Here is an 18,755-nt window from a genome sequence, read left to right as displayed (position 1 = left end):
CCTCTCTCTCTCTCTCTCTCTCTCAGCTTCTATCTTGCAGATCATAATGCCCGGTATGAGCTACTGCTTGAGCAGCATGTCTGCCTGTCTGCTGCCATGTTCCCTGCCATGATGATATGATGATCATGGACTTATCCTCAGAAACTGTAAGCAAGCCACAATTAAATGACTTCATTCATAAGTTGCCTTGGCCTTGTTGTCTTTTCATAACAATAGAATAGTAACTAAGACAGACTTCAAATGAGATGAAATGTTTTAATACTGAAAGTCACAGTCAAAATGAGCTCATTCAGCTTATATGAGACTTACCTAGAACTAATAAAAACTTCATGTAAAATATACAGAAAGGATCTGGTGTTTGTATCAAGAGCAGGATGATGTGTCTTCATAAATACCATATTTAATGTGCACAGGTGAAAGGGGTAGTTGGTGACATCATTGCACAAAACAAGTACTATAGTCAAAGAGTCAATGCCAAACGGCAAAGCTGTGATACAAATCCAGATTTGGACTAATTCTCCAAAATGGTGCTACCTGCCCTTCAGTGAAGTGATCAAAGAAGAACTCTGGTTTGAGCTGTTCCTGGTCTAAAACTGCTAATACTGTTAAGGATAATATCACCAACTAACTTCACAGGAGAGCAGAACCAATAGTCACGCTGGCTTCACTGCGTTAAATAAGGAGAAACTTCTCCAAGTTTCTAGAATTCTTCAAGGAAAAGATAAACTCATGTTTGAATAATTTCATGAAGCCTTGCCTCCAAACCCCTCGGGATTTATAGACTATGCCCTTCTGACTTACAGCGGCCTCTGACACTGACCGGCAGCGGTCCCTGAGGCTGGGAGTCTCACTGTCAGCTACTCTCTGTTTTCTTAGGCCTGCTTGAGTAGCTCATGCACACTGAAATCTGACATTATGATTTCTTCTAGTAACAAGAGACCTATATATTTAATCACTAAATGAATTCACAAATAAATTCATTTGAGCGAGTCTGTTTATCTTAAAAATATAATTTGTAACTAAGAATTCAAAATTCATATCACATATCATAATCCTTCTTCCATTAATCAATTTGATGAGGAATCCTAATAAGGTTCCACAATTAAGCCTTTTATATATTAAGAAACAATATAGCAATCACCATCTACTGTGCAAGACCTAACCACTGCAAAGATGGTGTTCTAAATTTGAACTTGAAAGGAAAACCCATCAGCGTACCCGCTCGATTTCTTTAATCTATTCATGTAGGTTAATTACCTGACACTCATTAAGATGACTCTGGGCTTCTTTAAATTTCTGACCATATTAACCTCTCCAACTAATCCTTATTAGAAAAATATTAAAGAGTGTTCATTGCTATTACAAATTGAATCTCAAATGATGAAACAATTATCAAATAAATGGAGTAGAAAACGAGGTTATATGCATGAGAAGATTCGATGCATGTAATGTTTTACTTCCATTATCATAAAGTGCAGGTCGTCAGGTCTATATGCAGGAACAGTGCTTAAAGAACAGTCCTCAAAGAATCCTCTGTACTCTATTCTTAACCAACTGGCCGACAAACAAAGACCTAAAGATCATCATAAACAGATGTACTCAGAGAGAAAAATACTATCTTCTATTCGCCGAGACGATTGCACAGGAAGACTCGAGTGTGCAGCTCAGTAAAACTAAATACAAATATGATCTTAAAACTATGAATCTCATATTTCGTTCTGAAAACAATAGGAGAAAAGCATTTGGGGGCAGGAAATAAAACAAAAGTGGTTTAAACCAAGTATTTACCCAAAGAAAATAGTCTATACTTTCCAATTTTAAATAGAAATAACTAAAACATAAGTAAAAAGTGGCCAATCCACCCAGCAATTGAAATTAACTTTATTATAATAGTAATACTTTTTAAGTGTGAAAGTCTTTGTCTCCTCTGTATTACAAAATTTAAAATATTCCTAAAACATGGGTGTGAGCAACTTTGGATCCCTTGCCAAGTTGTCTACTTAAATGATAACTTTTTAAAACATACACATATCATGCAGCCAGAAAATGCAATTTAAGAAGTTGATCATAGAAAAAAAATAGGAATTCTTTTAAAATATGGAAAAAAGTGTTTAATACAGAAATACTTACCATTGTGAAAAATGTATAATAACCTAAATACCTAAACAAAGTGTATGTACATGCAATGTAACATTGTACACAGGAATCACTCACAGTGGAGATACATTTAAAGAAATGAGTCAGCCAGTGGTAAATTTCCTTGTTGTAGAAACACTGTAAAATGTACTTACATATTGCTCTGTGGACTTTGCTACATGACACCATATGGTACAGCCTATTGTTTCCAAGCTATAAAGAGAGAACTCATATGACTAGACTGAGGACTGTAATCAGCCACGATGCAATGGCAAGTACTTGTGTAGCTAAACATCTAACCATTGAAACACTACACTGGAAGTATTAAGAGATGAGAATCTTTCAATTTCATTATGCCCCAGGTCAATCATCTTACATGAAATCCATCATTGATGCATGGTATGTGAAAAAGGTGATAATGTTATGTACAACAGTATTTAACTTAGCTCTTAGAGCAATTCTTTGTGCCAGGTATTACTCCAAGCATTTAATAAATGCTGCTTCAGCAAGTTCTTCTTACAGTCTATTACACAAACACTATTGTTTCCCCAACTACAGATGAGGAAGTTGAGGCTGCAGGATAATGATGTCACCCATTGCACAGACATAGGAGAACTGATGTGTGAATACAGCCAGCCTCCTTGAAGATTCTCTGTATGATAATAAAATTCTATTTTGTAATTGTCCAACTTACATATAGGGAAGGTATTTTATTTTTACTTTATTAAATGATAAAAGTAAAAGTCAACTCGGGAAGCTGGAAAGCTAGGAAATGTAAAGTCCAGATTATCAAGTTGTAAACTTGTCCCTGCCTCAGATAGCAGAAAGGAATGCACTTGAGAGACAGAAGCCAGGGCTCATACCTGAGCCTCACTTCTAGCCTCACAGTCCTAAGTGCTGGATGCTAATGCTCTGAAAAGCTAGTCATCTGCGGATAGTCAGCAAAGGGCTTTTATCCATAGTAATAAGACACAGGACAGTAGGTGTGATAGATGAGGAAGGCACAACAATCACTTCCTTTGAGTAATCAAAAGCAAGGAGGTTCTTTTGCTGGAGGACATATTTAGACTTTCAGCAACTCTCCCAAACACCTTCCCATCACACACCTTTCCAAAGGCCTCATAACTCCAGTGATCCAGAAAGCATGTTCTGCACAGGTTGGTTTTAGAGTCATCCCCCCATAGTCATTCATGCTAATAATCATAGAGTTAGCCCTACTAGAAAAATGGCAGCATCAGGTAAAAAGACTTGCACTCTAGGTCCAGCTCCCCCACTGATTGGGCCATCTGACACTCTCTACTTGTAGGTAAAGATGGTCAAAACTGCCTGCTCCAGAGCTGCGAACAGAGATGTTTAAGAACTGAAATGAGTTTGCCAAACACATTCAGACGTTAGCCATATAATCCTATGCAAACAACTACCTTCCCTTGATATTCTTGGGCTAACGCCCGTTGCACTGCTTTCCCCTGCTGCCACGGCTCTGCCTGGAGTAAGGTAATCATAGCATCTCAGAGAGGCCTCAGCAGTAAGCTGTGGACAGGACTGTGTGTATTGGTCAGGACTTATTCATAGCAGCCCTCACTTGTTCTATAGGATTAATGTGTCAGATCTAGACCAGAAAGAATCCACCTCAGCTCCTGCTACTAGAGGAAAATTACTCCATTTTCAGACATGAATTGTAGGAGCATGACACAGTACCATGGAATACAATGTTCTCATCGCACACTGTGAGCATGTCAAAGACAGAGTCAATGAATTAGGCGGGTTCATTTCCTACATCCAATCTATAGTCAGTTCAGTTCCTTAAAAGCCTGAGGTTGCTGCCTTTATACACATGCACACATATGGATACACATATACACATGTATGTATGTTCATTCCAACTGTTTTTCTTACTAAGCTTAACTTAATTGAATTATAGTTAGAGAAAATTTGATATTTACACACAATGAAAAGATTCTTCTCTTCCCTTTTTCTCTTCTCTTTTCTTTTTGCCTTACCGTAAACTCCATACATTTTCCATCCTTTAAACAGAAGCCAGCATCTTTATGAGCACTGTGATTTAAACTTTAACCCCAAAATAAAGTTTCCATATCTTATGGTCTTTCTGTTCAACAATTGAAAACATAGTCAGGTTCATGCATTCTCTTTCAGATTGTCCAAATAAAAAGGATAGAAATTACTTGGAAAATAATGCTCAGGATTATTTTCTGAAGAGATGGGTTAGTGGTTAAGAGCACTTCTAGTCTTAAAGAAGATCTGAATTAGTTTCCCAGAACCCAGAATATCGGGCACACAACAACCTGTAATTCTAGCTCCAGAGGAATTGTAGTCTCTTTACACACATACACACACACACACACACACACACACACACATGCATGTACACACACATGCACACACACTATGTACACATGCATGAACACACATGTACTCATGCACTAGATATAAATATATAAATACAAGAAATTAAACAATGTTCAATATAGCCCCACTGTCACACAGAAAGCCCTGTCTGTCCACTACAAGATGCTCAGAATCTACAAAAAGAAAACAGGCATCAAAATCATTAGAAAAGCAGAGATTTAAAAATAAAAATAAAAAAAGCAAAGCCACCCTGACCACAGCTAATGATTCAGAAGCTGGGTGATAGAGATTTGTGGAGGAAAGGGGCTCATAAGATACTCTGACTACATTTGTGTAAGCTGGAATATTTTCCACAATAAAAAGAATTCTCAAAGAAAAATAGGAGGCAATCGTGGTTATTAGACAATAACACAAGGCATTATATTCGTTTATTTCATGATTTCATAATTCTGAGTATAATTATTTATTAAATTCATTCTCTATCAAAAAAAATTATCACAAGACTCATTAGAGTGCTCTATTGTTTTCTGTCATTGTCGTTCTGCCCAGCAGTCTGTCGACTAGCTGCGTGACAGAAGAGTGCATGTCTCGCTTGCAGCATCTAGCCTCGCACCTGCAACTAATCAGTTATTCAAAAAGGGGGAGGGGGTACAGAAAAAAGTTTGCTAAATGAACAGACAAAATCGCACTCCTTTGCTTCACTGGAGACTCCAGCTAAGCTCAAGAGCACAGCATTCTCTCTCTCACTTCCTTCAATATTCCAACCGCCACTGTGACTAGGGTCCTAACCTGACATAGGGCAAGATGGAAGATGAGGAGGAAGAAGAGGAGGACAGATGCTCTCATTTTATCTGCACCACTTTCTTTACACAAATACACTTGACTCCGGAGGCAAGGATAACAACCTTGATAACGACTGAAATGACCTCCCACAATGACAGTTTAACTTGGCTAAATGACATAATTTCTGTCTCTTACAAGACAGTCAACAACATTTGATATGCTTATCTAAATGCTCCACCCAGCCTCTTCCTTAAGTGCCTTCTCCATTCCTGTCACTAGTACTGACAGCACCCTGTTGTCATCGATCCTGGCCCATGGTGGAACAATATGAAAATGGGAAGAAGTGGAGCTGTCAAGTCTTTCCTGCAGTGCCAACACTCCTTACGGGCTTCCCAAACTCCACCTCAGCTTTAGAGCTCTCAAGGCTTCCTTCATGAGCTCTACCATCATCGATGTGGACAGAGAACTGCCCCTCTGCCAATCAGGCAGTGTGGTGGAGGCAGGAGATGTCACAGGAAACTCTCCTTTCCTCTCCTTTGGAGCCTGCGCCATACCAAGAGTGCATTCGGAGTGAGCTTCTCTACAAAAATGTCCTTGGTCTATGCAAGCAAACTAAAACCGAACAGGAATTTCTGAATTGATGTCACATCTGACTCCTTTAAACCAAAGAACAATCTTACACACAATTAACCTCTTAGAAGGAGCTATATTTATAAGGTAGACTCATGACACTAGTAAAACATTGAGATTTTGAGGTTTAGTGATAGCAAGATACAATGGAGGAAGCAAAGCACCTGCCACCACACTTTCTAAAACTCATCACAGTCAACATCTTTGTTTCCTAATTTTCTGCTATTTGCATTGCAGAAACTAAAGTACAAAGAAAAGAAAAGGTACTTTGTTTTGTGACTTTTTTTCTCCAAAGAACATACACGACTTTGATAGCTCAGATAATAAAATTGGTAGAGACAAGAGACAGAGCAATCAGGTCACTGGTGTTTTTCAAGCATGTACACAGTGCTCGGTGAAGGAAAGATCTGAAGTTATGTTTGCTTAGCAGTAGTTCAACATTGGAGAACTCATCTGTTCTCTGCAAGCCAGACACTTGGACACACCATTTGCCCCAGAGCCCCAGAGGACATTCTTTTACTACGTGTTCAAGCATAGATGATAGACATTCACAGCAGAGGCATGGAAGCTCTACCACAGGCTGTATGTTCGATCTTGGGCAAAATAACTTCTTCCATGCTCATCTAGATGAGAGATCACAGTACCTACCTCACTAGATGCTTGTAAATCCCAGTGCAACCCTGATCCTGAACAGTTGGTGTTTACCTCTCTTAATTTCTTTCAAATCTTTCTCATAATGATGACTACTTTGATTCTTCATTATTACAATGAGAACACATGTTTTCAGACTCCATGGGTACCATACATTGCCTATTTCTTATCATGCCAGACAGACACTATAAAAGATCAATACAGTACGTGCTGAAATGCTCAAGATGTCATGATAATGACTGAACAAATCAATGATTTAGTGATTGGGCTGTGTATGCCTGAGTCAAGTTCTGAATCTCTTGGCACTAGCATCCTACCCCACCTCCAAGTATCAAGGAAATAACCACACAAATTGCTTTGACCCATTATCTGCTTTACAAGTTCTTAATCTCAGACTGCTTATTATCTACTCATGTGTCATTAAGACAAAGGTCATGGTAACCTTCCTGGATGCTGCTCCATGATTATTTAAATATTCATTTTAATTCACATATAAAAGCATACATGTTTGTAAATTAGTATTATTTATTTTCAAAGCAAATATAAATTGTATAAATTACATAATGCTCAAATCAGAGTTAGCATATCAATGTTCTGAAAAATGTATCATGTCTACGAGGAAAAACTCATTGTCTTGTAGCTTTGTTGAAATGCACAATACATACCACCATCATGTTAAGTAGGCATGGAAAAATGGACATAGGGATGTTCTTTTTCTTCCTCTTGGTCATTAGAATTTGTACTTTATTCATTTCATGGATTTCGAGGAAAATGCAGATTCAACTTACAGCTCCCTGCTGAGTAACTCTATCCAACATGTTGTAAAGTACCCTGGTTCCCTAGCATGAATGTGGATGATCCCTCTACCCCTTGCCCTGTCACCACAGAGGTCATAGAAGGGTCACCAGATCCTTTTTGCCTTCCAGGCAGGTCTGCACTTCAACCAGGCTTAAAGGTTAATTGTCCATCTCTAGCTGCTCTTCAAACTACAAAACCACATTAGTAGGATTAGAGAAATGGCATTTAAAGGATCTGTTATGGAAACCTCAGGAAACATATATATTTAAAAGCCAACTGTAGCACAGTGAAAGGTAGAAAACATCACATGGTAATTATCATCTCATGAAACACACATTATATATACATGCACAGCACTTTAACTCAATTTGCACAGTGGTACTTAAAGAAATTACTGATAAACCATTAAAATGTATATATGTCTGATAAAAATTGATTCAAATGTTGCATTCTTATAAAAACATATGACTAGTCTGGTCCAGACATAGTTATAAAATTAAAATGCAAAATAATTATTCTATAACTCATCTGTTCTCTGCAAGCCTGACACTTGGACACACCATTTGCCCTAGAGCCCCAAAGGACATTCTTTTACTATGCCATCGAGTTGGCAGCTATTGTTATAATTTCCCTACTGATGAGCCAAATAGTTAATCTGTTTTAACACACAATGCATAAAAGGTTTCATTTCAGTCCAGAAAAGAGAAAGAGACACTTATAATCACTGGGCATTCATATTTGAATGACAGCTAGACATAAAGGAGCTTCAGGCATGCAGCCATCTGGAAAAACGCTGGTATTCTATCGTATTATCTGTTCGCAAACCTTTGCGACAAAGGGGGTCAGAGGTCGGCCAAAGACTTCCATTTAGTAAGATGCTCGTTTCAAATCCATGGCCATTAATAAACATTCTGTCAGCCCCATAATAAAAGACAATCAGCTTCCCTCTCCTTCCATTTGGTGTATTCTGAAAGACAGCTTCATAACAAACATATACTTAGAATTAGATTATTTACCAGGATAAACTGAGTGTGCCTACTTAGAAGTAATACTTTTTATAGTTAAAGATGAAAATGAAACAGGGTTTTCTACGTATTAAACACACAGAAATTGTAGCATTCATTTAAATACAAAAGATAAAGTAGGCAATCAAACTGTACTTATTAAAACTGTGGGATTTCCCCTTTTAAGTTACTGCATTCCAACTTGAAATATTAAATTTATTATAAATGCTGAAGAAACAACAACAGAAAGAACCTCACTACCTATAAAGCAAAGCCCTGTTGTAAGTCAAATGTAAGTTGAAAATACCTTTTGATCCTTGTTTTCGTTCAATGGTCAGGTATATATTACACATGAATAAGTATTCACAAATATACACATACCATCTTTCCTAAGAAATAAAGTTGGGTATTTTAACTAACTTCAACACACAGAGACACCTTTAGCCTTGGATAGTCCACTTCAGAGACTGGCTCCTACTACTTCTAAGAAGAGATCTTTGCAAGCATAAACATTTTCCTGGAGATGCTGTATTCTTCTGGTTGCAAACCATGACATCTCTGTTGCTGCCAAAAATAGTCACAGACAAAAAGGTCCTTTACCACAAGTTCCTAGTCCCTTGTCCCTTCCCAGCCATGACACATCTGAATTTCACCTGCTAGCTGTTCCTTCATTGACAGACCCTTTACACCAATACCAATGAATGCACAAAGGTCAGAAGATGCATTTACATGACAACTTACCAGCATCCCCTGAAACTCTTTTACTTTACTGTTGTGAGTATGTGTTTCCATTTATATAGAATTCAAATGTCAAAACTCTGACCCCTAAGAGATTAGCATTAGAGGGTAAGCAACCAGGTCATGAGGACAGAGCCATCAGGGCAGGATTAGTGCCTTTTTAAAGATTTATTTATTTTATTAATATGACTACATTGTAGTGTAGTACCTTTATTAGCAGGAAGTTTGTCACAATTACTGCTTCCCACCCTGTAAGCATACAAAGAATGGGCATCTGCAAATCCTCAGGTTGGCCCACTCTAGGTGTCCCAGTACATTTAACTCATGCCTGCTACCTCCAGGACAATGAGAGGTAAATGCATGCTGTGTAAGCCCTCTAACTACAGCACATTTGGTATAGACATCGGAAATACTGAAGGTATCTCCTCACTAAGCACAGGCCCACTCTGCTGGAAGAGTCTTGATCAGGATAGAACTGAATCAATGCAGAACAGAACTAGGATTCCCATCACCACTCCTCCCTCAGCCCTGTGCCCCAGGCCTGAACTGTTGAATCAGAAATCATGCAGATATTTGCTGCGCACCCATCCCCCACACCACTGCCACTCATTCAGAATGATACTATTCTGCTGCAAGCATAGAAGAGGATTTTTACTGGAGCTCCACACCCAGTCCAAAATCTGCTCAGGTTTGCTATTCTGCAGAATTGAATCCTTGGGGCTCTTCCAAACAGAGAACCACAGACAATTGTTTAAAGGACAACTTATGGCCAACAGTTGTCATACTACAACCTCAGCAGAAGGAGATTATCTCTGTTGCAGGCAATGAAAGGTCTGGAGCCTCCAGAAAATCCAGGCTTAATTTTTAACAGAACTCCTCTAGCCCCAGTCTGAGTAATAAGTTACACAGTTACCCTATGTATACTAGCTGGAGGAGCCCTGGTTTTAGTCATTCCCCTTTCCTTCAGGATCCAATTCTGTCAGGCTCCCTTACTCTTCTAGAAAAATTGCCAAAGATGGCTATACATGGCGGAAGTTCTATATAATGCAAGTCTATATGACAGGGAACAAACTGATTAAATATACTTCTTAAGAACCTCCACAGCCTCACTCTTCCCTACTGTGTACTACTCTGAAACCCAGCTCAGAGCCCCTCAAGAAAGCTCTCCCTGATAGTCAGCCACTGTCTACAAATGCAGAGGCTATGATATGAGGTCCTTCTCTCCACACAGGCCTCCATATTCCAGCTATGCTGACCTGCATCCCCCTCTACACTATGAGCTCACTAAGACACCACTGCCTCTTGCCCCCTACATCACCAAAGCCACAACACCATGCCTGAGATGTAGAGGGAAATTAACAATGTTCTTATATAAATTTTGAAAATTATTTAATTCCAGAATGTAAGAAACTTAAAAGCAATGCCAAGAGTAGTTTCATGTTATGAATATAGAACACACACACACAAAAGGCAGATTTTGACTGGGAAATGAGTGTGCAGAGGTAGAGGAAAGGTGACATGAGGAAAAGAGCAAACGATCCAGTTCTCACAGCCAAACCAGGAGAGCTGGAGAACAAGACCATGCCCCACATCTCAATGGACTCCTTCTGCCTTTGCCTTTAGAAACACCACCATCTTGTACTTATCAAAATCCAGAAGTTTCACCTTTGGGGCTTGATTTGACTGTAATGTTCCTATTTATTTTATCCTAACATTAATCGTAATGGTAAATACTGTATACACTGAGGACATGACCAACACAACTACTATATGATATCTGAAAGAGTCCAGACCCAAGAGAGAAAGTACTAGACTGAACCTGGCCAGGCCAGCAGACTGGATCTGATTATGAGAGAAGCAGGACCAGAGCAGGGAGAGAGAGGTGGGGGAGAAGGAAGGGTAGGGAAAGAGGAATGGGGAGGGGGAGGGGGAGGGGAGGGGAAGGGGAGAGGGAGAGGGAGGTCAGCATGTGCTTTGATATTAACAGGCCCCACAGATACCTTTTTGTCCTTTCAGGTTTCTGGAATTTGGGTAAATGGAGTTTTCTTTGGATTCGACAGATCTCACGTGTGATTTTACATGAAAAATAAAATACATGAGTTGTCTAGTAAATGTCCACATCTCAATTCTGAAATATGAAACCAAATAAATTCTCCAATTTTGTCACAGACTCCAACATAGTCCTTGATGCCCAAAGGTCAAGTGCCTAAGTTACTATAGACTCCAAACCTCAATCATTTCCATATCTAATAATCCTTTTGATCTTTACTTTGACTCTTTCCTTTCTGCTCAATACACTCTAAACTACAATTCTTTGGATCAATCAAATATGCTTTTATTATCAAGAATTTTGTGTAATAATGATATTCAGTCTTTGAAGTTTTCTCTTTTTTCCCATTGCAAGATACTCTAAACAGTTCAAAATGAATAAGAGCAAAATATATACTACCTGTGTCTTATCACACCAGTGCCCTGAAAGCCTACACTGGCTCTCCAGTGACTCCAACTCAAGTTCAAAGTCAGCATAGTGATGTTTGATGCCTCTTGTTACCTGATTTTTCTCTTATTATTCCTATGATACAATACAGATACTACTCATTAAAATCAGTCTCCTCTTGGGGCTGGTGAGATGGCTCAGAGGGTAAGAGCACTGACTGCTCGTCTGAAGGTCCTGAGTTCAAATCCTAACAACCACATGGTGGCTCACAACCATCTGTAATGAGATCTAACGCCCTCTTCTGGTGCATCTGAAGTTAGCTACAGTGTACTTAGGTATAATAATAAATAAATCTTTAAAAAAATCAGTCTCCTCACAAATCATCTATACCCACACACGTTTTAGTTCCCATCTTTTGTCAAGGTTAAGCTCCACTTCCTTCCACTCCCTGATTATTTCCAAACCACCCTGCCTCTGACAACCCATGACTTACCCTCCACAGCCTAAGCAGAAGCCACTCGGACGCTGCCCTACTTATTCCATGTGAATGGTCGTTGTCACTCCAACTATTAACACATGTCACTCCTTAACACAGAATATTCTCCTCGGCCTCTACTGGTCTCACCTTAAGCATACTAATAAGCCTTCCATATAAATGCTGTTCAGGTCTTTAATAGAGTATAATATAAACCATATATGATTGCCATCACAACCTCCCAAACCTATGATTTCACATAGGTGACAGCAGGACCTACAGACCTGTTACCAAGACAATAGCTACCATATTTCCAAAATCCACTTGGCTCACCTCCCACCTTTACCTGCCCATATAAATAAGGGGAATGCCCCTCCCTCTCTCTTTTTTCTCCTTCTCTTTCTGCAGCCATCTCTTCTCTTCCCTCTCCCCCCACCCCCCACAAATAAACCTCTCACACGTGGTACTGCTTGGACCCAGTGTGTTGCGTTCAGACGTGAGGTACTATAACACATCATATATACTACATGTTATATTTGTGGAATATGGCATCCTAAAAAGCTTGAGAAGAAAAACAAAGTTAAGACCATGAGCTATCTAGAGTCCACATGTTAGGAGGATGTCAATGAAACTGGAGATTTCCAGATTGAAGTACACTGCCCCAGTCTCTGCTTAGAAAACAAATAGAAAACAAATCTCAAAGACTTCTGTGTAGAACCGCAAAAGGCGGCCAGTGTTCTAGTTGAGCAAGGCTCACTCAGGAGACCCAGTAGAAAACTCTACAAGGGATGGAATAGTGAGCCACGTTCCCAGACACAGGTGCCTGAGACCATGAGTCCTCAACTCCATAATCCTGTGACTATCAGTCATAGACAATGTCCCAAGCTCCTGGTATTCTGGCTAGACTCCACCCCCACAGTTAACCTGGCAACAGCCGGGTATGCTCCTCCCCACAGTTACCTGGCAACAGCAAGGTAGCCCAGCCCACTATAAAAGGGGCTGCTCTTCCCTCCTCTCTCTCTTAAGCTCTTATTCTCCTACTCTCACCTTTCACTCTCCTCCCCCTCCCTTCCCCCTTCTCTCCACATGGCCATGGCTGGCCTCTACTTCTCTACCCTTTTTTTTTCTTTTTCTCTCTACCTTTCTACAATAAAGCTCTAAATACATGGACCATCTCTGCTCAAGACCCGCCATGCTGGAGCAATGAAATGGGCTTCCCTCTAAGGAGCTGCATGTCTAATCAGGAGGCCTCCCTGTGCTCCAGCCAACCCAAGCTGCCCACTGAGCTAGCAGCCAGAGCTAGCCAGACTCTCACCCAATTAGGAAACGCCCAGTGCCCTTTCTCCCGCCCTGCCCCCTTCTCCCTTTGGCTCCCTCACTTTGTTCTCAGTTCTTCCCTGACACACAACAGCATCTAGAATGTCTGAGACTGAGAACCTGTCATCTCTGGCCTTCGTGAGGCCCAGAGACCCCAGATTGCTCCCTTTCTACCCCTGAGTAATGAGGTTCCATGGCTTCCCACAGCCAGACACCCACCCAGGCTGCATAGAGAGCACTCATGGCAGTCCTGAGCTCTGGCAGGACTTGGCCTTCACCGCCCTTTATTTCCCCACGTGTGGCACCGCACACTTCTGCATGGCCCTGAAATGGATGCTGATAATCATCTAGTTAAACAGTATGGTTGATGGAAAAAAACTTCCTCAGGACTATTCTCATTTGCAGGGGTTGGGGTGGTGGTGTAGACTGCCAGTTTAAGAAAAGTGTTCTGAATACTAACAGAAAAGCATCTTTCACTCTAGGATAAGACTGCATTTAAAAATAAAAAACACCTTACATTACAAAAAGTAAATGAAATTAGCAAATAGCATGTACTATCTCTAAAAACTGTAAAGGGGAACAAAAGTTCAAACAACTGGAAAATCCAGTCATACATCATAGCAGCGCCTATGCTTCAGTTTTGCACGATATTCACAGGTCACCTTGTCACTGGGAACTTAACCATTCTTTATATTAGAAACAAAGAAAAAAAAAAAAGAGTGTTATAACAGCCAACCTTTACCTCATTACATGTAAGGGAGTTCCTGTGATATGAGCACACTGTTTCTATCTTTCTAAATGAGTCTCTAAAACAGACATAGCCAAGAGGTCATGGACCATTCACTATAGTTGGTCTCCTCAACAGTGGGAGAGCAAGTGGTGTGGGGTCTAAAGTCAGATGCCATCAGTTGTTATGGTGTCTCTGTTCTATCCCATGGGAATCCTGATACAGAACCTCCTTATGAGAGTTATGGACAAATAAAATGCCAGTAGTCCATGGACTACTGCTCTTTCTGGGAACAAAACATGTTTGAGCTGAATGGATCTAATTTGAGTAATCAGAAGCTTTGCAAAAGGAACTTAGAATGAATGATGTGCCTTTCTTTCTATCCAAGCATACAAAAATTATTTCTTATATTTAAATGTCCTCATAAAGCAATCCAAATTTCTTTATATTTCAGTTATAGAACAGTGCTAAAGTAAAAGTGTCTATCAACAATTCTACTTGTCTATGAGCAATAAATAATTGTGGCCCCCTAAAACTAATTAATGTAGATGGGAAATAGAAAATTAAGAAAAATTTAAAATTTCTTTGAGTTTTAAATAATGCAGTAATCTGAACAGAATTAACCATCATAAAATAGCTTTTTATCTTCTTTATGTCCTGTAAAAAAGAGTTGTCCTATAAACATCTCTCTGATAATAAGCTTTCTGGCTCCCATATATGCCATGTCTTCTTTATCTCATGGGCATATCCTCTCCAGTCCCCTTGGTTCACCTCCAGGTTTGATAAACTTATATATGCATGAATGTGAGTACACACACACATACACTCACACACACACAAGCATATATGAAAACTTGCGCATGCACACACACACAGTTTATACAATCTGAAGGGTCATTAGCTTACTTCTGTTTCATTTCTATTTCATCTATGATTTGTATTCCAGTTACCTAGAGGACCTAGTTGGGGAATCATTGACTAATACCTCGAATATAACATTTCCTGGATGATAATTCCTTTGCTAGGTGGTAACAACAGAACTAAAATAACCATTATTAGTTTTACTCATATATTTTCAATATTAGGTCATGACATAAAACATTTAAAGTTTGAGATGTATTATATTTAGTATTTCATATTAATAATGATTTTGACATGGTAAAATATAAAATAGCCCAAACACTCAATGTAGTACAGTCAACTAACAGAGAACAGAAGGAAAATAAACAGCTTATCCATCTCTGAGTCAACTGAAAAGTCACGGGATTCTTTTTTATTTTTCATGTATATGGGTCTTTTCCTACATGTGTGTCTGTGCACTACATGGATACAGTGCCTGAAATGGCTAGAACAGGGTATCAGGTTCCTGGGGACTGGAGATACAGAAGGTTGTAAGCTGTTATGTTGGCATTGGGAATTAAACTCAGTATCTTCTAGAAGAGCAGCCAGTGCTCTTAACCTCTGAGCCATATGCCCATCCCTAAAAAGTCACAGACGTATAGAAATCATCCAGACTTCATGTTCTCGTTCATTTATGAATGTTATCATGTGCTACAGAAGGAAACTCCAGTATTGGCACCTGTGGCTGGCAAGTCAAATACAAAGCTAGATATTAGGAACCAATTCTACAGCCTTGAGGCAACATTTAATCTCTTATTATGTAAGTAGCTACAGTATCAAAACAAGGACAAGCATTAGTATTTAATTACTCTCGAAGCAGTTTGATGTGATAGGCTAAGTTAGACAAAGGTCTTCAGATCACAGATTAGCAAACACCAGAGTGGGTGTCAGAACAGAACACTGGAAAACACCCTTGGTTCCTTCAATGTCACTAGCTGAATGAAGTCTCTTTGCTATCTCTACTGATGAAAAAAGTGTCAGGTAAGTATTTATGATGCAATTAATCAGAATGCTCTTAGGAAGGAAATATGGTCGAGTATTTATTTTAATAAAGCTCGCTTGATGACATCAGACTCATTATCCAAGTCTTAAGAATGCTGTGCTCTACAGGGGAGCTACTGTTAGAACAGCAGGATGGCAAGGCTCAGCTCCGCTGGGGGCAAAGCGCTTGGCCCATCAGGCAGAACAAATAAAACACAGTACATTTTAATTCCAATTTTCTTTTAAAAAGAAAAAAAAAAAGTACCTTCTATGACAGTGAAATAAGGCCTGCCATCTCACTTGTACACACAGGACTATTTGGTCTTGGGTCATACGTCTAGAAAGTAACTATTCCTCAAAGGAGCAACTGTATCAGACTTAGTACAGAAAAGATTACTAATTGGTCTTTAAAAACCTATACATATCTTAAATATAAAGGTTATAAAATGTAAGCATGTAAATTGAAAATATATAGCCCTTGATTGTCAGAAAAAGAAGACATTAGCAAAAGTGTACACTTCCATATTAAAGAAGTTGTCCATTTTAGTATAGCTACTCTTCATAAACAGAGCACCCCCTCCCTGCTATGAACTGAACACCAGCCCCCAAGTTTAGGTGCTGACACCTAGTGGGAAAGAGATACAGTAAGAGGGGGGGGCTTCCATAAGGCTCTGATTCAAGAAGACTGGGCCCTCAGGAATGGGATTAAGGTCTTCATGAAAAAGCCCTTACACATTTTAGCTTTTTGCACTTCTGCTTTCCACCATGTAAGAACACACAACTCCTCTCCTTCACAGGACACAAGGCCACCAGACAGCCAGATACACATATATCTTAGCTCTTAGATTTCCCAGCCTCTTGAACTGTCAGAATTAAATCTCTGTCCTTTATGTCACAACTTGTAGTGTTTTACTATAGCAGCACCATTCGATTTACTGGGAAACTGCAGTGTAACCATCCCTTCTGAAAACATCAAAGCGCAAAACTCAGGCATTCTGAAGACCAAAGGGCTGATCACCCACCGCTTCTTCTCCTTTCTTCCTCTGTCCTTCTCTGCTCCCAAGATAGTAACGCTTGGAAAACGGGCTGGGAAATAGGAAGGATTGGTAGGCATCAGAGAACATGATAGAAGAGAGAAGCAAAGGGATTTGTCCTTCTTCCCGGTGCTTCAAGAGGCATCCTCAGCTTCCTATGTTGATCCCACCTTAGTCCACAGAAGCTCCAACTCCAGGTATCCAGATACAACCCCACAGCCATCACCACTCCAGTCCTAAGAATAATACAGCTACTTCCCACTGCTGGGCTACCTAAGGAGTTTGCCTTCCCAAGACGTGGGTCATTTGGGCTTTTGAAACAATGCCTTGTGATAAATTTCCTTTGTTTGTAAAATCAACAGAGGCCTCTAGACACTGAGCTAAGAATCAGGAGATGGTGGTTCATTCAATCTTCTCTGTACAATTAAACCAATTCACTCTGGAAAAATTTACAACCTCTCCAGACCTGGATTTCCTCAGCTTTAAACAAAGGACCAAAAACAAACAAACAAACAAACAAACAAAGAGGAAAACATGTTGAAACCCTAATCCTCCCCACCATATTCCAGAGAGCAATGTAATCAAATGCACTGAAGTAGAAACTAGGCATCATTAAAACAGGGAGAGGGAGAGGGGGAGGGGAGGGGAAGGAGGAAGGGGAGAGGGAGACAGAGAGGACAGAGAGGACAGACAGAGAGGACAGAGATGACAGAGAGACAGACAGACATTGTTACAGTGGTCCTTACATATGGTTGGTCTGGGAAATACTGCATTAAAATGCTAAAGTATGTGTTGGTGTGTTCTTGTGTTTTCTAGAAGTCTCTAGATCAATGTGTTTAGAGTAGGAATAGGTATGGCTTCAGGAATGAGCTGTTTGTTTTTAGCAGATTCTCTGCTGTTCTCATCCAAGCTCTAATCCATCCTATTCTTTATTTATAAGGAACATATTCACTCAGTTCAAGTAACTCACTATGTTCAATGTCTAACCCCTCAGTTGTCAGATCCCCAGTAGCTGGACTGCCAAGCTGTGTCATAAAGCTTGAGGAAAAGGCCTGTAATTAATGACTTCCTAAGGCTCCCAGTACAAGATCTGAACCTGTAACCACACCTGCATTCGTCCCTCAATGAGTGTTCTGCTGTTTCCATCTTTCATCTACCTAAGTCTGTCATCTTCCCACTGCTTTCAGAAGTCCTGAATTCAGCTTCTTCAGCACAAACCACCTGTCTTGAATCTAACTCCTGAAATCTGTTCCCATCCTACAGCCTTTTCTTGCTCTGAGGATTCACCTCTCCTAAATCCCCATCTACTGACACCCTCAACAACCACTCCCAGAACAGCTCACCAATGACATCACCTCACTGGCAGCAACATGCCAGTGAGTTTAAAAAGAGAGAGAGAGAGAGAGAGAGAGAGAGAGAGAGAGAGAGAGAGACCGAGACCTTGTGTATCACCATCTGAACAAGGTTAAAGGATTTAGTACATATATACTGCTGCTTTTCATTACACACATGAAAGCCACAAAACAATTGCTCTGTAACTCTAATTCAGTGCCAACAGATGTACTAAAATCATTATTAAATAAGTACCTCAGAGGATTCTCAGTGATGTGGTCTTTAGCCCATACTAGTAAATGTCACAGGTTTACTGTGACATTGCTATTTTTAAGAAGCAAATGGTAATCAGTCTGGCGGTTCCTCAGAAAATTAGACATAGTACTACCGGAGGATCCTGCTATACCTCTTCTGGGCATATACCCAAAAGATCTTCCAACTGGTA

General features: G+C 39.9%; 1 protein-coding gene across 1 annotated transcript in view; it reads right to left on the bottom strand.

Moving 5' to 3' along the window:
* The window catches only part of Pard3b (par-3 family cell polarity regulator beta), a 976,275-nt gene that overhangs the window by 927,239 nt on the left and 30,281 nt on the right, over positions 1 to 18,755 (bottom strand). The gene's annotated exons all lie outside the window — the stretch shown is intronic.

This window comes from Mus pahari, chromosome 5, assembly GCF_900095145.1.
Source record: "Mus pahari chromosome 5, PAHARI_EIJ_v1.1, whole genome shotgun sequence".
NCBI lineage: Eukaryota > Metazoa > Chordata > Mammalia > Rodentia > Muridae > Mus > Mus pahari.
The sequence above is the reverse complement of the archived record's forward strand: the minus strand, read 5'-3'. Positions and strand labels throughout refer to the sequence as shown.